Consider the following 19,752-nt stretch of genomic DNA (forward strand, 5'->3'; position numbering starts at 1 on the left):
GTTTCAGGCTTCTAAGATACTCAAGATTTGCTGAAATGTACATAGTGCAAGCTCATGGACACGTTTTCTTCACTGAGGTGTCCTCTGGTGTCATATACTAGGCCTGACATAATAGTAGGTGCTCAATAAATACATGTTGAATTTAAGAATGACCGTTCAATTGTAGTAGTAACTGATTTGTAGGGATTGTTTTATAGTTATTTTTTTTTAATTTTTTTTTAATGTTTATTTTTGAGACAGAGAGAGACAGAGCATGAACAGGGGAGGGGCAGAGAGAGAGGGAGACACAGAATCTGAAATGGGCTCCAGGCTCTGAGCTGTCAGCACAGAGCCCGACGCAGGGCTCGAACTCACAGACCGTGAGATCATGACCTAAGCCGAAGTCGGACGCTTAACCGACTGAGCCACCCAGGGGCCCCTGTTTTATAGTTATTTTAATGCAATTCTATTTCTTTCAACAAAGATAAATGGTTAAATATGTAACTTCATGTAGTTAATAAGAAATACTTTCCTGGGGCGCCTGGCTGGCTCAGTCAGTTAAGCATCTGACGTTGGCTGAGGTCATGATCTCATGGCTAGTGAGATCCCCGTGTCAGGCTCTGGGCTGACAGCTCTGAACCTAGAGCCTGCTTCCGATTCTCTGTCTCCCTCTCTCTCTGCCCCTCCCCTGCTCGTGCTCTGTCTCTGTCTCTCCCAAAAAATAAATAAACATTAAAAAAAAAAAAATACTTTTCTAAGACATTAAATGAATCCACAAATCCCAAAAATGATTCCAATTTTGGCTTGGAAAAAAAGTCATCATGTCTTGAAAGGGATACAATATTTAAACTCAGGAGTTTCTGGAACCATTGCCTTATCTACGTGCTTTCTTCTACCACTAAATGCTGAAATCTAAAATGGCTGACTTAACTTTTATTCCTCCCCACCCCCACCTTCATTCCCTCATCCTGGCCTCTTTCGGCCTTCCAGGATATTCTGCAATGGGTGCCAAGTTCTTTCTGGGCTCTGCTTCTTTGTGCTTAGGATATCTTTGACCCAGAATCACATCCCTCCTTTCCTCTGTCACCTGGCTAACTCCTACTGCCCCCGTCAAGCTCGGCTTGAAGCTTTTCCAGAAAATGGTTCCTGACCCCTACAACTGGATTAGGTAAACATTTCTCTAATGCAGTGTGTCTGTATCATGTCATTTATCACACTAGATTGTCATTAGGCTGTTAAAGTGAATGGGATAAGTCACAGACACAGGAGCTGTGCTGCTGGGGCTCCAAGCCCAGTAGCAGGGTGAGATGGGGGTTGTCCAGATAATTAAATGATTGACGGATTCCTATATGGAAGAACAAGGCTTGTCACACAGTGTCATATAATGCTTGCTGATTCTAGTGTTAAATATTATTATCTGTTTGGTCAGCTCAAGCCCATAAACTTCAGAGTAGGAACCATATTTTATTTACTGTGGTATCCTAGCACTAGTAATGCTCTGTCAATATTTGTTGAATGAATGGATTTTTCTTTTCTGTTTCATTAAAGCCGTATTGGGGGACCCTCTTGCTTGATCACAGATGTTAGACCTAGTAATGAAGCCACAAGGATCAAAGAGAAAAGGTGATGTGTGGGTGGGGGGTACTTGTCAAGTGGACTGAAGGTTTAATGCGATCATATTCAGAATAGGGAAGTTTTACTAACACTTTTGTAAAAGCTGTAACTGGTGGTAAATTACAGGAAAATGAGATGGCGACGGAAGTGATCACTGATGTTGAGTGTAGACATGAAAAAATAAAGCGGTTTAACCCCACATCTTTGGTTTTTTTTTTTAATTACTATTATTTTTTTTAATGCTTTCTTTATTTTTGAGACAGAGAGAGACACAGCATGAACTGGGGAGGGGCAGAGAGAGAGGGAGACACAGAATCTGAAGCAGGCTCCAGGCTCTGAGCTGTCGCGGGGCTCGAACTCACGAACCGCGAGATCATGACCTGAGCCGAAGTGAGACGCTTAACCGACTGAGCCACCCAGGCGCCCCCCCACCCCCGTCCCCCCCACATCTTCATTCAACCTATAAGGACTGAGCCATTTTCTTTTCAATGTCTACCCTTTCAGATGTTCTCTTTTATCCAGTCTGTCTCATCCCCCCAGTGCTGTGTCCTGTCCACACTCTTTCATGTAGCTCATACTGTCATTCAGGACCTGGGCCCACAACTAATTAATTTTCTGGCCTGTGGCACTCTGCGGGAACATCCTGGACCCCGCCCCCCCCCGCCCCCCTCCCCCCCTCTCCCCCCCTCTCTCCCTCCCTAATTTTTCTGGAGTACAGAAGTGACCGAAATCTATACCTTGGTCTATATTAACCTAATTTTTCCTGTGACTCACAACTTATTTTCCTCCTCTCCCCACCCTTGAGGGGTAAGAGCTTCCAGGCTATTTGGAGCCCAGCAAGGAACCAAAGTCTTGTGCTCATGCTAGGGGAAACGCTTGTAGGAGGCAGACCATTTTAGAGCTAGCCCTCAGCCAAGTTAATCCCCACGAAAGCATCCCCCTTCTCCTCCCTCTACTTCCTTTAATCCTTTAAACACTCTCACTTTTCCCATCCCCAAATTCTCCTCCAGGAAATAAGACAGTCTTCAACATTTGAATACTTTACTCTTTAATGAGATATTCATTTTTACACATTATGCTTTAATAGAAAGCTTACTAAAAAAAAAAAAGTATCTAAGAGAAGTTGCCCACAAGTGAACATTAAATGCTCCTCACAGATGCTTAAAACATATTTCTTTATTGGATGCATTCACCAAGCACCTTTTGAGCTCTTGCTGTAAAAGCTGAGTGCTGTGCTAGTCTCTTGGGACAGAACTGTGAATCAGACAGACACAGACTCTGTACTCACAGAGTTTCCACTCTAGCTGTAGGAGAGAAACAAAACACAGGAGAACAATGTCTATTAAAGTGGTTCAAACATGAAGGAAAAAGGACTGAGAGAAAGAAGCGGAGTCCACTGTAGATGGAAGGCTCTGAGAAGGTCTCCACAAGGAGGTGGCAGTTAGGTTTAGTGTGGGAAGTATCCATCCACAAAGAGATTGGGACTGAAGGTGGAAAGCTGGTTCTGAGAAGAGAAGGGAGATCGGCCCTGATGAGGGAATACAAGTTTTTAAGCTTGACAAGAAGCAGCGAAAGGCCACCCGCAAATGAAACAAAAATCTAAGGACAAAAAACTAAGCTGCATGTGACCTATTAGTAAATAAACCAGGTTCCACAAGAAGTGTAAGAGTTGAAAATCTTTTTTTTTTTTTTTCAGTTAATTGATTTTTCAGCAAAAGTACCAATACAAAGATGAGAACATGGCTGATCTCGCCCAAGTCAGGCATTGACGGATCCTTAATGTTCCGGGTCATTTCAACCCTGGAAGGTGGTTAGTTTCCCACACACAGTCCTAACCAGCCTGGATGATGGAATTAGAGAGCCGGCAGGGGCAACTACAGGCACCTCCTGAGAAAAAGAACACACGTCACTGACGTGCTGTCCAGGTGAGTACATTCTTGTCTGCTGCTCACCTCCCTCTTTCTTGAAAAACACCAGGAGCCACACTGTAAAGCATTCAAAATCTCGGCGTTTAGTTACAACTGTATCTGTTGAAGAGGTAGACGTCCAATTCAATTAGATAAATAAACAAACACAGGGATGGTTGGGGCTATTTAATCGTTCATATGACTGACAAGTGGGATAGGTTAGGAATGGCTGGATTTAAGAATTCAGATAAACTTCTTTTACTTTCTCTGTCTTTCCCTCCACTCCGCTCTTTTCTCTGTTTTGATGCCACATCCAGGCTACAGCTTCCAGCTTCCAACAGCTTCAGATTTATGTGGTCTTTTCAATTAGCGGCTCCAATGGAGAAAGAGGGCTTCTTCTACATTAGCTTCAGGCTCAGTTGCCCATCCTGAACCCATCACTGGTCTATGAGATGTGGGAGCACTGCTGGGCCCGCTGGGTTACAGACCTACTCCCCCCCACCCCCCACCCCCCGCCCCCACGGGGAGCCACAAGACAAAGAGGTAGATGTGGGGAAGGTGAAAGGCTCTTCCAGGCAAGACTAAAGTTGAGGGAGGGACAGCTTCTCAGAAGTCAAATGAGGGCATTGTTATAAGTGGAAATGCAAGCTGAGCCATCAAAAAATAATAGCCATGCCTTGGCTTCTCTTCTTCCATACACATGATTTTTAAAATGTCCCCACTTAATAGCATGTAATTGTTATGCACACGCATGAAAATGTACTCGCCCACACTCCAGAGGGAGAGAACTTGACTTTAGGTCTGGCTCCTGGTCCCTGACCTTTAAGTGATTTCTATTCTTTCTCATAGCTCATGGTGAAACTACAAATTTGATGATTCCCCACACAGTCGCTGTAAAGTGGCAGAAGGAAAAACAGGCTAACTTTTACTGGAAAACAAAGGCAAGGGGAAAATAATAAGCAGGGAGATTGTCCTACAGGATGCATTCAATTCTGCTAATTAGAAGTAGCAAGGATTACCCGCCAGGAAAGGAATGGAGTTCTTGAAACAATGTAGCTATCGCCACTTTAACTCTCCCAGAAACATTCTCATGATTTTCATCCATGACCACAACTGTGATGGCAACTGAGGACGGTTTCCCTTCTCAGGACTGAACTGCTTTGGCCACCGACTTGCTGGTGCCCCTCAGCAGTGTGGAGCTCATCTACACTCTGAACCCTGGCCTGGAGCTGTCTGTCTTTTAAGGAAACACCTTAGGGTTGATTCACTTTCCAGGCTTCAGTTTAACGGGCCAATTTGACCTCTGCCTAGGGGCAATTGGAAACAATTAACTGGGATTGAAGACGACTGACAGGTTGGCCTCTCGATACAAGGCCAGGCCGTATCCTAGCGGTGAGCTCTTTTAATGGGGGTGACCTGCTTTAGAGCTGTCATTCAGCTGTAATTATTAATAGCACCCCTCACCACATTCCAAACTGTCCCATTTTGGATGATAAATTATACAGTCACCCTACTTAAAATGAGGTTAAGCCTTTTCTTCCTCAGGCAGGGAGGGAACAGCAGGAAGAGTTTGATGTGGACCCTGTACAGTCTTTTTACCATGATCTGAGTTTTTTGCCCTCCTGCCTTTGCTGTTACTCTGGAAAGGGCAGAGAATTTCATGTTTCCAACCTGGCATGGCTCGATATATCTGACTCTTGACCATTTGGGTTTGCTGGCTAGAGTCAGAAAGAACGTCTTTACCCAGGCTCTAATTTCTTCCTCCCTGCTTCCACTGAGGCCAGTTTCAACACTAGCATATCTGGTTCTTCAGAATATTTATAAACACTGCAAACAGTCCAAACCTTCTAAAATGCTGTCATTTGTCAATCAAGACCTCTACAAGCCCACCCTTGAAATGCCGAGGGCTGGAGATGGAGACCTTTGCATTCAGCGTTTTGGCTACCGTATCACAAGGATTTCCAATTCCCCAGCCTGGTACCAAGGGTCCTTTCATGTGTCACCCTTCCTCAATTTAGCCAGGTGCACATTTAACGATCTGCACTGCAACACTCCACGCTCAATGGTATAGACCTCTCTTGGCTGCAAGAGATAGAACTTCACTCAAAATAGCTTAAGCCCAAAAGGGAATGTTTTGGCTCATCTAACAAAAAGAAAATCTAGGGTTGTCTTGGCTTCAGGCATGATCAAACAGTATCACAAGGATTTGCTTGTGCATGCGTTCTCTCTGTCTCTCTCTGTCTCTGTCTCTGTCTCTCTCGCACACCACCCCTCCCTCTTTCTCAACTCTGCATCCTCTAGTAGTTTATCCTCTATAAAGCAATGGAGCAGATTAGCTGGTTGGTGTTGATTACGTACCCATCACTGGAGTGCAGGAGGACATGGGCTCTGCCCTTCTCTAAACCATAAGGATTAAGGTGAAAAGGGGATTATTTCCCCAAAGGTGCTGTTACCAAAAAAAAAAAAAAAAAAAAAAAAAAAGAAGGCGGGGGGAGGTGGTAGGGAATGGATGCTTGTGAGGGTAAGAAAACAACAGATGTCCACCTTATACTTGAAAGCTTAAAACGTGTAGGCAAATGTCTCCTGGTTCAATTCCCCCTTTGAAAGGTGAGGCTGAGAATAGTTAACTATTCTATCTTAAAGTGAAGGGTGGGGGGAAGGCAAGGGTAAAATATTTGCTTAATTAAAAGATTAAATCCACACACTTAAAAGTTGAGACTTTTCTGAAGTTGCTGCATGCCTTTGGAACCCGTTGTGGAGTCTGAAAACTTGACATCCAGCCTGTAGCAGTGGGGAGCCCTGGTTTCCCTCCCCTCACTCCCTATTACCTCCCCAGAGGACTAGAAGGGCGGGGGAGGATGCATGACGAGGGAGAAAGGAATGTCATTTCTGCCTGGTCTCAGACTTTGCTGATCTTAGCTGGGAATGTGCAATTTATTAATTTCCATCTCAACATCTTCAGCAATGATATGTAACAGGAATTAGTTAATTCAGCAAGTATTTGTTGAATGCCTGATCTCTTATCCTTTCTCCCTCCTGTCTTCACCCTCTGCCTCTCTCCTAGTCCTTTCCCATCAGCATTTAAACATCCCCAAGGAGCTGTCATCTTAAAAACTAAACAAATACAAAGCCCACAAACAGAAACTGCCTTCCCCTTAGACCCTTCTCCCTTCCCAGCTACCACTTCTTTATAACCAGATTTCACACACTGAGAGTCCCTAGGTACTATTTGCATTTCCTGGCCTCTCTTGTTCCCTCCTCTGGCCACTGCTGTCCCACTCCTGATCTTGCTGGAACAAAAGAGTTTATGGAAAGAGCACCACTCTCTAAGAACAAAACCTCGGTGTTATGGCTTTGTCATAGCACTAGAATACTAGATGGTAATTGTCTGTGTGATGTCAACTTGAGTATGAACTTCCCGAGAGTTAAGACAGAGTTTGCAGTTAGTCAATATCTTACGGCTGAATGTTAACATACGTCTATTGTAGGTATGGTGACTAGCATGTAGGGAGCATTACACAGATCTCTTTTGAAGCAACTAATTAACCTGGGTTGGCAACAAAAGAGAAGGGCAGGTTTGATATGGGATGGAGAGGAGCGAAATTTTAGGGATCTTGAGCTAACTTAGAAATGTAGGAGGAGAATGAGGAGAGTGTGCTATATTAGAAGGAAGGCAGAAAATAGCTTCACCGAGGGCGTAGCAGGCAACGTTAAATGCCACAGGGAAGTTTCATCTTTTCAAGTTGAACACTACGAGGGGTCGCTGGATTTGCCAAATGATGATCAATTATCTGTTTTTCCCCTTGGTGGTAGTGGAGGGGGCAATTTCAGGGGGATGTTACCAGATTGCAAACCTTTAGGAAGCTGTAATTTATAGGGTCTGGCAAATGCGAGGATTGCAGTGAATGCAGCAGGAAGCTTGGGGAGGTACGTGATCCTATCTGCACACTTGTCACAATTTCTACACCTGAAATGGATTCAGCCCATGTTATCCCTGTGGTCAAGTGTTCCGAGAGAAAGAGAACGACAGCAGAAAAGAAAAGTGAATGCACTTTTCTTTTTTTATTTTTATTAAAAAAAAATTTTTTTAACGTTTATTTATTTTTGAGACAGAAAGAGACAGAGCATGAACGGGGGAGGGTCAGAGAGAGGGAGACACAGAATCTGAAACAGGCTCCAGGCTCTGAGCTGTCAGCACAGAGCCTGACGCGGGGCTCGAACTCACGAACCGGGAGATCATGACCTGAGCCAAAGTCGGACGCTTAACCGACCGAGCCACCCAGGCGCCCCGTGAATGCACTTTTCTTAAAGTACACGGAGACCCCGGTGCAGTTGTTGTAATTCGTGTGCATTTGAAATGTGAAAGGCCAAGTGGATACACAGGGTGATTATGACCTTCTGATTACCTTTCAAACACACTTCAGAGCATGCTAGAACTCTTCCTTTCCTAGCTCGGTTCATCCCATGCTTCTCACTCCCCTGAAGAGAGAACACAACTTTTCATCATTCAGTCTCCAAGTGGCCCTTCCTTGATTTTTCCCACGAGGTCCCGGATATACAGTTCCAGAACTAGACAGGACTTTGTGGAGGATGTTGTAGACTCTGGATAGGCTGCAAGTGGAGTTCTCCGTCCCGAAGCCCCCTCCACAGACGGCCATAGTGGGCACTGCGTCTGTTTGTAGGACCCAGGATACTGACTCCTAAAGGTGAACGAGTAGAAATTCCAGCAGCACACGGGGTTTTTACTTGTCTTGGGGCTAATTCACATAATTTGTTTTCAATCGCTTAACTTAATTACTTTTCTTGAAAAGATGCCCGGGACAACGCCAACGTCGGAGGGAGCAAAGTCACCGGGTCAGGATCTGGAAACAATCAGCTCTCACGGTCCGAGGGATGAAGCGCCAAGATCTTAAGGAACCTGCATTCCTGGTGAGCAGTCAAATTCTTTTAATCCGCTCCCAGCAGGATTCCAGCGGTTTAAAAGACACAAGGAAAAGGAAAAAGAAAATCTGTTGCAAACACAAGTCAATCCGCAGCGAACCCACCCGAAACTTCCTCCTTTCCGAAGAAAAGGCCGCTCCAGCCGCAGAGCGCTCCGCGTGTACCGCGACGGCTAGGCGGCGGACCACGGCTTAGGGGACCGCAGCCTTGGCGGCGAGCGCGGACCGGGGCGCGCGGACGGGCGCCCCGCGGGGTCGGGCGGGGCGGGGCGCGGGGCGCAGGGCGGGGCGGGGCTCAGGGAGCGACGGCCCCGCCGCTCCCTGTCCCGGAGCGCCGCGGGAAGGAGCGAGCGCCGGCGCTCGCGTGCCGGGTCCCCCTCCCGCCGGGGCAGCCTCCCGGGCGCCCGCCGCCGTGGTGGCAGGAAGTCCCCGGGAACTACAAATCGAGGCATGCTGGGAACATTCCCCTGCTCCTCCCAGGAAATGTCCTTTGTCCAGCCCTACAGGAAGCCCCAGTGAGGAGTCAGCCGGGCTGGCGGCCAGTCTGCCAGCCAAGCCCGCGGCCGCCGCCGCCGCAGCACAAGGGCAGACGCGCCGCGCGCGGGGCTCCGGCCGGGGCGCGCGCTGCCCTCGCTCCTCGCCGCGCAGGTAGGAGCGTGGCCGCGGCTGGGCTCACGGCCGCCTGGGGATGGGGCTGACCGGGACCCGAGCCGGTCGCCGCGGGGATGGGCTGTGCGCCGGTGAGCGGGTGGCGGAGCGGCTGGGCGAAGTTGTGCCGCGCGCACCGGACCGCTGTCCGCTCCCCCGGGGCGCAGAGGCCCCGCGCGCGTGGCGGGGTGGGGGGAGGCTCTGCCCCCCGCCCCCCCCCCCCCCCCCCCGAGCCCAAGCTGAGCTCGCTCCGGGATCTGTGGCGAGGGGCGGGGAGGAGGCGGCCGAGACGCGAGGGAGGAGGCAGCGCTGCGAGAGCTGGTGGGACCGTCCCGCCGACCACCGAAGGGGGCATCCGAGACCCTCGGAAAAACGAAACCCGGGGAGGAGCTTGGAAGGCAAGGAGAAGGTGAAGGGCTTTGTGTGCAGCTGCGGACAGGGACCGAGTGTGCTTCCCTCCCCTTGTCTGTCTGCGCCCCCAGCCCCACTCGAGGCCGGAGGAGTGGGGGTGGGGCACTCCAAGGAGGGGCAGCGGGTCATCTTGGGTCCTTGCGAAACGCGTTCCTCCTCTTCCCTCTCCCATCAGCCGACTCCCATCAGCGGCTTGGGCTGCCATCAGACTGGGCAGATGGCACAATAAGGATGAGTGGGTGGGGAGATGGGCAGCAGCTCGCCGTCCCGGAGGGTCGCCGTTTAGCTCCGGTGGGCTTCCCAACCCCCGATGTCCATGTGTGCCCGTGGGCGGGTAGCCGGGCGAAGCTGACGCGCTCACCCGAGGATAATGGTGTGAGTGGAGGCATGGGGTGAGGCGCGTGTTGGGAGGACCGGGCGAGTAGGAGGTGGAGGGGGCGCTGGGTGTACCTAACGGCCAGTGCACATTACGGCCAGGCTTCCAGAATCGGGTTACCACTTCCTCTGGGACTTTCCACGATTGTCCTTTTTCCTAACTGTCCCCCTCCCCCCCAGTAATGAATCACCCACCCCTTACTACAAGAGCGCCGGGCTGGATTCAATTTGGTCGTGTGTGCCTCCCTGCTTTTATAGCGGGCCTATGCGTCCTTTACCTGTGGGGTGACGCGGGTACGCTGCATCCCCTCTGGCGTTATCCTCGTCCCCGGGGGACTGCGGGTGTGGTGAAGGCGGTTGAATGGTGGCTAGCAAGTTAATAGTCTTCGGGGAGCAAGTTAATAGTCATCCATCCATAGTGATGGATGAGGTGGGCAACTTTGAACGCGGCCCAAGTGCTACTGCTGTATCGGAGCTCACTTGCCTAAGGGACCTCGGTTTCTCCTTTTCCCCCTTCCCGTCTTTTTTTTTTTTTTTTTTGTAAATTCTGTATCCAAATGGTTCCCTCCTCTCTTAACAAACCAACATATGGATATTAGTTAACGTGGAATGTATTTTAAGAGCCAAATGAACCTGTAAAAATGCCACTTGGTGGTGAGACAGGAGCAGCCAAGTCTCCTGGTGAGAAAGATGTGTGGAGGCACAGAGCGCAGCCCTGTTTATAGAGGGTTTGTAGGGGGAACAGACTCTTCACGCTGGTGTCTGTAGGAGAGGTGAAGCATCTGAAGGGAAGAATGGAGCTGGGAAAAACCCAGTTGTCCAGGCTGAGGGCATGGGGATGGCGGATAAAGCGGAAAGGTATGTTTCCGATAAAGCGGAAAGGTGTGTTCGTTTGGAAGACGATCTCGAGTGGGAACATTTTGGCAGTGTGTGTGTGTGTGTGTGTATGTGTGCATGTGCACATGTATGTGTGTGTTGGCGGTAGAGGTGTTGTTGGCGGAGAATTGATGTCAGAAGTTCAGCCTGGCCCCCAGCAGAATAAGGTGGCGCCAAGAGTGAACCAAAGTCATAAATGGGAAGCCAGGCCACCCTTTGCCTTACGCACAAAGTAAAACGTTGATGGCCTTCAAAAACCACTGGGATTGAGGAGGGGAATGGAGACAAATCAGGCTGAGGCAAAGCGGCTGATGCAGCTGCAGTGGGGCGGGAAGGCTGACCTCACTGGAGGCTGTGTGACTAAGGCTGATAAAGTTGCACCACATTTCCTCTCCCTCCCCCCAGAAAGCTTTGGATTTCCTCAAAATCTACATGTTTGCCTAATTTCTAGCATCCATTTAAGGGAAGGAGGAAGGGTAAAAGTTGAGTATAAAGATGATAAATTAAGACAAAGATACTCCTAGCTCATGTAGAGTGGGGAAAAAACCCCTCACAAAACTGCAGTGCCATTTAAGAGGTCTGGAGCCTGAAGCTATGCCAGTGTTATGTGGGCTTTTTTTTTTTTTTTTTCCCCAAACATAGGCTTCACACCCAGTGTGGAGCCCAGTGCCCGGCTTGAACTCACAACCCTGAGATCAAGACCTGAGCTAAGAGTCCGAGGCTTAACCGACTGAGCCACCCTGGCGCCTTTGTGGGCTTTTCTTTGTATCTAAGATGCTGCTTCTTTTCCTTCTTTTTTGCCTTTTTTTTTTTTAAACCCCCCTTATCAGGTTTCTTAGCACCACATACTATGTAGTGGTAATGTGATCAATAAAGGTATGTCCTTAGTTTGGCATTCAAAACCCTTCACACTCACCTTGATCCTCCATTGGATCCAGAGCACCCCAAATTACCTACCCATTCTTGCAGCAAACAGTGCCCGTTCCCAGATGCCACAGATACCCTTCCACCAGTGTGTCTCCACCAGGTTCAACTCCATGCTTGTTAGGCATCCCGGCACTGCCTCTGATTATTTTCTGCAAATCCTAGCCCAACTGATGGAGCACCCTTCTGGAAGTCTTCCCAGACTTCCCAGTCAGAATTCATCTCATCCCCGTGGTACTTTGTATCTTTTGGATGACTCACACCTCTGGTCTGTCTTGAGATAGCTGGATGTTCATATTTCTCCCCATCAAACTGTAACCCCCTTGAGGGCAGTGGTCACTCTACCCTGTGCTTTACCTAGCAGTGCAAAACAGGTGTTTATTTGAAAAGCATGAGTAAATGAGGAGTGAGTGAAAGAATGCATATGTCTTTGTTTTAAACATCTATGTATTTGAGAGAAAGAGGGAGAAAGTGGGGGGGGGGGGAGAAACAGAAAGAGGGAGACAGAGCATCTGAAGCAGGCTCTGCAGAGTCCACTTTGGGACTCGAACTCAGAACCAGGAGATCATGACCTGAGCTGAAATCAAGAGCCAGTCGCTTAACCGGCTGAGCCACCTAGGGGTCCCAAGAATGCATATGTCTTAATTTATCTCTTTTCTACAAAAAAGGGGATGAAGCCTTTCCCATAGACCTGTGAGGATTCATTGCAATTGTGAACCTAAAGCATCTGGTGCATAATAGTCTGGAACTTTTCCTTTTGCTCCTGGATTAAAAGGCCCTAGAAGGATCTATCACCAAGTCTAGTACAAAGACATTCATTAGAAGTTTGTTGAGTAGGTTCTTTGCCAGCCTACGTTTTCAGACTCTTATAGACAGGGTGCAGAATGGATTAATCCCAGGTGAATAATCAGTGACTTTCTGGCTGGCTCCTGGACGGAAGGAGGTAACTGTTCCCCCTCAATTTTGTGAGGGTGAGATGTGCTTTCTAGAAAGCAGCACCGCAGAGGCTCTCCTGCTGTTTGGAGTGAAGCCACTGACGTCTGTCATGTTGCTTTGATTTTTTTTTTCTAACTTTTTAATGTTTATTTTTGAGAGAGAGAGAGAGACAGAGTGTGAGTGGGGGAGGAGCAGAGAAAGAGGGAGACACAGAAACTGAAGCAGGCTCCAGGCTCTGAGCTGTCACAGAACCTGACACAGGGTTTGAACCTACAAACCGCAAGATCATGACCTGAACCGAAGTCGGACGCTTAACCCACTGAGCCACCCAGGCGCCCCATGTTGCTTTGATTTTTACAGCCCAAGCCGTCTGCCAGGATTAAAACGTAGTATATACAAGTACAAGGCAGATCAGACTCTCAGATTTTCCTCCAAGACACTGCAATTTTGTCGCCCCTCACTTAGCTCTAACCGGACAGCTTTTCATGCTTGCTTTTCCCTTGATCACAGCAACAGTTACAGTTATCGAACACCTGTGTAGCAACTATCGCACTAGATAATTTCCGTGCATTGCCTCCATCTGATGACTTACCTATTATGATCTCCATTCAAAAACGGAGGAAATGGGAGCTCAGAGGGAAGTTAAAGTAACTTGCTTCAAGTCCCAGATTCCGATCTGGAGGTAGACTGGAATTTGGCTCTCTGACTCCCAACCCTGGTCAGAAAGGGTGGATCTTTCCTCACTCTCGGAGAAAACTGCCAGATCTCTCTTCCTTCTTCCTTCACTTCCCAAATTTCCTGCCAGCAACACTGGGTTTTAAGTTCGTGCTAGTGGATCTCATTCTGAGAGGTACTGGTTTTTCATAAATTCATTATTCTTATGCCCTTAAACTCCCAGGGCCATCAGCTGGAAAGCTCAGGTTCAGAATCCGTAATAAGACCCTGTAGCACAGAACTGTGCCTCGAATCCTTTTCCCCTCTCTCCCAGCCTATCTGAATTCTTTCTATTCCTCCCTCCGGGCCAAGTCTTACCCCTTCCAAGCAGCCTTTCTTGACACTCCAGGTTACACTCAGCCTCTCCTCTAATTTTCTGCATTGTCTGAAATACCTGAAGGTCAGCGTCTTCCTAATGAAAGCAAACCTGAATAAGCCCCACAGTGGAGGGAATATTTGCGTATTCCCTGCGCATGGTGGAACCATGTGTCCAGAACACAACCCAGCGTGGGGTGGCCCTTCAGGAACTGAGCTGAGTCGACTGTAAATTGGTAATGACTGAAAATGCAAAAATGTAGGCATGAAACATTATTTGCATGTTGACAGTTTGGAAGAGAGGTCACTGGGATCATGTTCTTGGTTAATTTTCATCCCTTTCACGTGACTGCCGCAAGAAATAAACACCTTCTGGAAATATGCCAGAGCCGACCCCTGTATTGCTGAGTTTCATGAGCTTGACTGACATCACTGATAAATGATTATGGTGTTTTATGGATAATGGGGTAGCATGGGCAGGGCCATTGCTTCAGTACCTCCCCCCTTGATGTCATGCCAGCCTTCTCCCGTAATCTTATAGGAAGGGCCTTTTTATTGCACATCTGAGAAAATCAGAAGTTTCCCTGCTCCTACAGATATGTTTGGGCCGGGGAAGGTAAGGCGGGGGTGAGGAAGGAAGAGCGTTTGTTTGTTTTTACCTCTGAGAGCAGCATCACTTGTGTGGGGTATGGATTTGGACTTTATTGCATCCTGTATTGATGGGGATGGTAAAAAAGATCAGCGGCCTCTCCTCTTCGGGTGGAAAAAGCTTTTACTCACCACAAGATCGCATTCATCCCTGAGACCCACTGTGCCTCCTTTTTCCCTGACCTCAAGGCTGCGCAGCACTTTGGAAGCCTGGGTATAAACACAGTGTGCTGTGGGGTGGTTTTAAGCACATGAATCATTTTAAGGCAACTAGTATAGTTCTTGGGATGCCTGCCTTCGTTCGGCAGTCACTCACTGCGCATCTGTAGGCCAGCAAGTTTTCCAGCGAGGTGTGTGGCTGGACCACATGTGAGTCTTCAAGTTTCCCTTCCTGCAAAGGGTCAAGTATGCATCCTGTACGTGCTGTAATTTGCTAAACTACGTGTAGTTAGGGGGAAAGATCCTACCTGTTTCAGAAAGGCATTTTAGGTATATATTGTCTCCTGAGAACTTTATTAGAATCTTACCATGAGTTAGAAAACAGGAACCATTCTTTCTGGTTTTTATTAATCAGAAATGTGTCACTTTTATCTCAGTGCTGTGCACATTCATGTGGTTAGCATATCTTTGGTGCTTGACAACACTAAGGCAAAGCACTATTGGAAGAACACATTTCCAGTTGTTGACCCCCCCACCCCCACCCTCCCGCCTGCCCCCACCCCACCCAACACCTAGGAACCTTTGTGTATTTCAAAGAATCACTCTTTTTTTCTAGTCTTTTTAATTTTTTTTAATTTATTTTGAGAGAGAGAGAGAGCAAGCAGAGAAAGAGGGAGCCAGAGAATCCCAAGCAGGCTCCACACTGTCAGTGCAGAGCCTGATGCGGGGCTCAAACTCACGTACCATGAGATCATGACCTCAGTTCAAGTCAACAGTTGGGCGTTTAACTGACTGAGCTACCCAGGCGCCCCTTTTTTCTCTTTTTAAAATAATCTCTCAGGCAGGTATTGACAATAATTTCTGGTAGTAGTAGGTGGTTTTGAAAGCAGTGATTATTTCATTAGAACGTAACCTCCACAAAGCAGAACCCAGTATAATGGGTAGCACATGGTAAGTGTTCAGTAACAATTTGTTGAGTGAATGGATGTGTTATCTTTTAAAGTATTTCATTTTGATTCTTTCCTAATATGATGGCATTGCCAATTTCCTACCGTGTGATGTGGCAAAGCGTCCATGCTTAAATGTTATATAAGCAGAGGAAATATAGATTGTTTTTTTACAAGATGGCCTTTATTTTTTAGAGTGGTTTTATGTTCACAGCAAGGTTGGGCACAAGGTAGAGAGTTCCAGAGTGGCCTCCTGCCCCTACATATGCACAGCCTCCCCATTATCAGCATCGCATACCAGAGCAGTATGTTTGTTAAAAATCCATGAACCTGTATTGACACATCATTATCACCCAAAGTCCACAGTACACGTTAGCATTTGCTCTTGGTGTTGTACATTCCAGGAGTTTTGGCAAATGTGTAATGATATGTATCCACCGTTTTAACATCATGCTGAATAGTTTCACTGCCCTAGAACGTCCTCTGTATCTGCCTGTTCATCCCTTTCTCCCCTCTAACTCCTGGCAAACACTGATCTTTTTACCATCTCCATAGTTCGCCTTTTCAAGAATGTCATATAGTTGGAGTCATACGGTATGTAGCCTTTTCAGATTGACTTCTTTCACTTAGTAATGGGCACTTAGTTCCCCCCATGGCTTTTCATGACTTGATAGCTCATTTCTTATTACCTCTGAATAATATTCTGTTTTCTGGACGTGCCACAGTTTATCCATCTGTTGAAGGACACCTTGGTTGTTTCCAAGTTTTGGTGATTATGATTAAAGCTGCTGTAAACCTCCATATGCAGGGTTTTATGTGTGGATGTTAAGTTTTCAACTCATTTGCATAAACACCAAGGAGTGAGAATGTCGGATTGTGTGGTATGAAAGGCTCAGTTTTATAAAAAGCTGCCCATCTCTCTTCCCAAGTGGCTGTACCATTTTGCATTCTTATCAGCGCTAAGAGAGAGTTCTTGTTCCTCTGCATCATCACCAGTGTTTGATGTTGTCAGTGTTCTGAATTTTTTGCCATTCTAATAAATGTGTAGTAGTGTGTTGTTTTAAACTGTAGATCCCTGGTGACGTATCATGTTGAACACCTTTTCATAGGCTTACTTGCCATCTGTAGATCTTTGGTGAGGTGTCTGTTTAGAACTGTTGCCCATTTTTATTTTACTTACTTTAAATTTTTTAAAAGAATTTTTAAAAAGTTTTTATTTATTTTGAGAGAGAAAGCTCAAATGGGGGAGGAACAGAGAGAGAGAGAGAGAGAGAGAGAGAGAGAGAGAGAATCCCAAGCAGGCTCTGTATTGTCAGCGCCAACCCCAATGCGAGGCTCGAACTCAGGAATCGCAAGATCATGACCTGAGCTGAAGTTGGACATTTAATGGACTGAGCCACCCAGGTGCCCCTGTTGCCCATTTTTAAATCAAGTAGTTCATTTTCTTGTTGTTAAGTTTTAAGGGTTCTTTGTGTATTTTGGATAACAGGCCTATATGTGATGTGTCTTTTGCAAATATTTGCTCCCAGTCTGTGGCTTGCCTTCTCATTCTCTTGATATATTTTTATATACATGAACTTTTCTTGTTTTTCTCCTTTTGGTGAGTGTACGTGTGCCATATCTATTTTAATGCAAACCCAGCTTACCCCAGAAGTGAGAAATCTCATGTAAAATAAACCTGCAGAAATGTTCCCTCACTTCTTTTTTTTTTTTTTTTTTTAAATAAGGTGAATGTCAGTTGAATTTTACTAGACTGTGACCTCAGCCTGGACCAGCTCAGAAGCAGTTGCTATAAGAACTCCCTTTATTTCTTCCCTGCTCCCAACTAGGTACTTGTATGTATTGATCAAACTGGTAGTTTGGTAAATATTTCTGGTCACCTACTTCCTGTAGAGCATGGACCTTTTTACACACTTCTTGAAGAGCCTCTGTTTGTCCATAGCTTAATTCTGGACTCTTGAGGAAAAGGGGTTTCTAGGCTGATGATTGTATGCAGGTGAGAGATAACAAAACTATAGTAGAAAATGAAAAAACACAAACCCCCTGCAAACGGCCACAGAAGAAGCTTTGGTCTGAACAGACACTTACAATGTTAAATAGACGTTTTCCCCCGTATTTGATTGTGTTTCCTGATGTGCCTCCCCGCTGACCCCCTCCCCAACCAAGCAACTTCTAACGGATGATTGTTAGTCTTTTTCATTCATCATTTAACTTCTGTTCATTCTGGTCCTGCTTTTCCTCCAGGGGTGAGCAGAGAAGCAGCTGTCCCGTCACATTGGCAAGAGTCTAGTAGCATTTCCCACCACAAACACAGACACAGCTGTGTGCCACCTCTGTCCTTTGCAGAGCTGAACTGAGTGTTAAAAGCTTAGAGTGGAGGGGAGGACTCCGACAGGACAATCGGATGCAAACAAGGGTGCTGGCATTTGGCCAAGGGATGAGGGTTCTTTTTCTAGAACATTCTAACTTCTGAAGCTAATCGCCACTTTCTATCATGTCTACTTATTTAGCAGGATAATTAAGCAGGCTTGGCTCTTGGTGCTGACAGGTTATTGGATCCTGTTCGGAGAGCTAGGTAGTTTCCATGGCTCTGCCTTACCTGATGTGATCTTGGCCACATCGCTAGATTTCCTGGTCTTGTTAGTCCTTCCTTTTGGGACTGAGGGAGAGAAATAAGGACACCTAATTTTATGCATTTTAAGAAATAATTTGAGGGCTCATTATTGCGGGGGGGGGGGGCATGGATAATCAAAGTGAGTAAATCAACGTGTTCCCTGTAGGAGCTGGCAGTCGGGAGCTGGTAGGGAGGGAGAGAAAACGAATACGATACAAATTATTGTAATTTTAAAACCGACAGTATTTTAAAAACTAACAAGAGACAGAAGAAGATAAGGAAAAGTACCTTAAAGAGTCATACAAAGTGAAACAATAGTAATTCTCTCTGAGCATTTAACAGTAATCCTATAGGGTACATATACTTATTGTACCCATTTTGTAGATGATGAAGCCAAGGCTCCAAGAGATAGAGCAACTTGTTTAAGGTTCTAGAGCTAGAGGCTGGATTCATACAGGTGGCGTGGCTCCAGCATCTGAGCTTTTATTACTTCCTACCAGGAAATGCATCATGCTGTTTCTTGAGGAATAGCATGGCAAGAGAGGAAAAACACAGGGTGCCTTCTGGGAGGCTTAAAGCATCAGGGTTTTGCCTGGGGTTAGCCGATTAGAGGTCAGGGAGGGGTAAGAGAATCTTAGGCTACATTGTTGAAGACGGAGTTTATGCTTCTCTGAAGACTATGGCAGAGTCTGTCAGGGTTCTGAGCTCCAAATGGAGTGGTAACTATGTTTTAAGATCAATCCAGCAGGTGGTATGTAGGTGCGTGTAACCGGTAAGAGTGTCTATTGCAGTGATCTCGGCCACAGAAAAAAAAAGAGGAAAGAAATAAAAGGAAGGGCTCCGAAACTGATTTGACTGAAAGGGGTGAGGAAGGGTCAGACTCCAGGGTTTTGAGCCTGATGAGTAAGAACAGAGAGGCATGGACAGAAATCGGTACTGTGAGGAACTGATTTGTAACAAAGATTTGGGAGAAGAGCTACTGTTTTTTGGTGGAAATTCATTTAGTCTTCACAACAGCCTTTCAAGGTCACTTGTTTTTCTCATTGCAAAGACAAGGAAACTCTGTCTCAAGGAGGTAAGTAACTGTCCTGGGGGATACACTATGTAAGAGGCAAACCGCCGTTTGAAACCAGGTCTGTTGATGCCTCCTGTCCTGTGTCCCGTGTGATGTTCAGGGCAGTGGTATTAATGCTCCTCGGTGTGATGCTTGGTGCATCATTAGAAACGTGGATCTGGAGTGCACATCAGGGGTTGGGGTAAGAGGTTCAAATACTGAGGTCTCTGGGCAGAGGTGTTTCTCTAAAATTAGGGAAAGGGGCTAGATGATTGAGAGGTGAGAGAGAAGAAAGTGTAGACAAGAACCTTGAAGGCTGACTTGTTTGAGGGGTTCAGAAGAGGAGACAAGGTGGGGCACCTGGGTGGCTCAGTCGGTTAAGCGCCCGACTCTTGACCTCAGCTCAGGTCCTGCTTGATCTTATGGTTGGTGAGATAGAGTCCAGGGTTGGGCTCTGCACTGACAGCCAGAGCCTGCTTGCGATCCTTCTCTCCCTTTCTCTGCCCCTCCCCTGCTCTCTCTCTCAAAATAAATAAACTTAAAAAAATTTAAAAAATAAAGAGAAGCCAAGGTGGTAAGTGCTCAGGAGGACTGGGACAGTGTAATATGAAACTCAGGAAGGAGATAATTTCCATGGGACGTGTCTCAGCAGGATTTCTGCAGTCATTTACTGAATCCCTGTTACATATAC

At 46.8% G+C, this 19,752-nt stretch overlaps 1 protein-coding gene across 2 annotated transcripts in view; it reads left to right on the top strand.

Annotated features, from left to right (window-relative positions):
• Window positions 1-8,747: 8,747 nt before the first annotated feature.
• Window positions 8,748-19,752, top strand: part of ZNF697 (zinc finger protein 697) — a 29,991-nt gene continuing 18,986 nt past the window's right edge. Inside the window, exon 1 of one of the 2 annotated variants that reach the window (XM_053890649.1) lies at window positions 8,748-9,088. The gene's annotated coding sequence lies outside the window, so the exon portion shown is untranslated. Of the gene's footprint in view, window positions 9,089-9,321; window positions 9,498-19,752 lie in introns of those variants that run through there. The other variant, XM_019458019.2, reaches the window with a different exon arrangement.

The sequence above is a fragment of the Panthera pardus genome, unplaced genomic scaffold (genome assembly GCF_024362965.1).
Source record: "Panthera pardus isolate Hobbes unplaced genomic scaffold, ASM2436296v1 HiC_scaffold_11, whole genome shotgun sequence".
Classification (NCBI taxonomy): domain Eukaryota; kingdom Metazoa; phylum Chordata; class Mammalia; order Carnivora; family Felidae; genus Panthera; species Panthera pardus.